Source organism: Carlito syrichta, unplaced genomic scaffold (assembly GCF_000164805.1).
Source record: "Carlito syrichta isolate Samal-C Ts95f unplaced genomic scaffold, Tarsius_syrichta-2.0.1 Scaffold154368, whole genome shotgun sequence".
Lineage (NCBI taxonomy): Eukaryota > Metazoa > Chordata > Mammalia > Primates > Tarsiidae > Carlito > Carlito syrichta.
This window is the reverse complement of record NW_007098464.1, coordinates 22,928-24,341: the sequence shown is the minus strand read 5'-3', so window position 1 is coordinate 24,341 and position 1,414 is coordinate 22,928.

The window sequence follows — 1,414 nt, the reverse complement described above, 5'->3', positions numbered from 1 at the left end:
ATGGGAGAATCTTCCCAGGTCCAAGTGGCCTGACAATGCCCTACACTCTTCCTGAGCAGTGAATTTCAAAGATGCCTCAGTTGCTTCAATTTCTGTAAATCAAGTTGCAATATCTGAGCCACCCAGTTTTCTCTTATGTTTGGCTATGAGGTCAAGCAAGATAGAGTGGGAAACTAACACCAGCCTGGGAACAGGCTGTTAATGGTTACCAGGGCATGACTAAGAGCCCCAGGGTGGGGAGTTAGATTTCAGGCAGCAGCAGGCCCCCACCTGGACCCATCCGTTGCCATGACCAGGAAGCAAGAAGCAAGGTGGAGTTGACGCCTCTTTTTTTTTTTTGAGCCAGAGTCTCACTGTCACCCAGGCAGGAGTGCAGTGGCACCATCACAGCCACCACAGCCTCAACCTGCTGGGCTCAGAGGATCCTTCTGCCTCAGCCTTCCAAGTAGCTGGAACTACAGGCACGCCACCACACCTGGCTAATATTTTTGATTTATTGTAGAGACAAAGTCTCGCCAAGTTGCCCAGGCTGGTCTCAAACCCCTGGGCTCAGGCAGTCCTCTTGCCTCCGCCTCCCAAAATGATGGGATGACAGGTGTGAGCCACACCGCCTAGTGTGAGTCGACACTTCTTAAGAGCATGTGCCTGCTTCTTCTGTGAAAGCACTGTGCCCCTGCAAGGGAACGGCAGGGGCAAGCAGGTGGGTTTGGAGAAAGCGGTTGTGCTTACACTGTGCAATGGTGATATGTGCAATACTGCCCACCCAAGGGTGCCTCTGAGAGAGAGCATCTGGACCTGCAACCTGACACTCTCCGTGTCGGCCTGAACACGTAGAATGGTGTGGTCCTCTAGCACGTGTTTGTGTTGCCATGGGGAGAGGCCAAGGTCCCTGTAGTCTCTTTGTGGATTCTGCTGCTCCCTTCTGAACAGGGAACACCTTATAAACGAAGGAGAAGCCGGATTGACCATCCAAATGTGGCAGGGGCAAGAGGCATCAGAGAGCTGGTTGTAAGGCCGGGTGTAAGCACCAGGGGAGTCTCAGATCCCACCCCAAAGGGAAATACTGTATCAGGATGATATGATCATCTCCCCTCTTATCATTGGGTAAGATCATGAAATTCAAGACCCGGCCTCGTAGCTTCCAGAAGGAGAAAAAGATACTGAGCACTCTGCATGTCCCATCCTCTCCGGAATCCTCTCAGAATGGCCACCTAGAGATAGGCAGGGAGGTCTGGAATATGTTTCTCATCCTTCCTGGGTCATTTTCCAGTTGCAGATTACAGAAACAGCAGGAGGCCACGCACAAATAAACCTTGGCCCCACCCTTCAGCCCCCTCACCTGCCTTCTCCACTCCCCTACACCTGGGTTCTCACCTGTCCGTCTCCTTGACTCCTTTTTTTTTTTTTTTTTTTT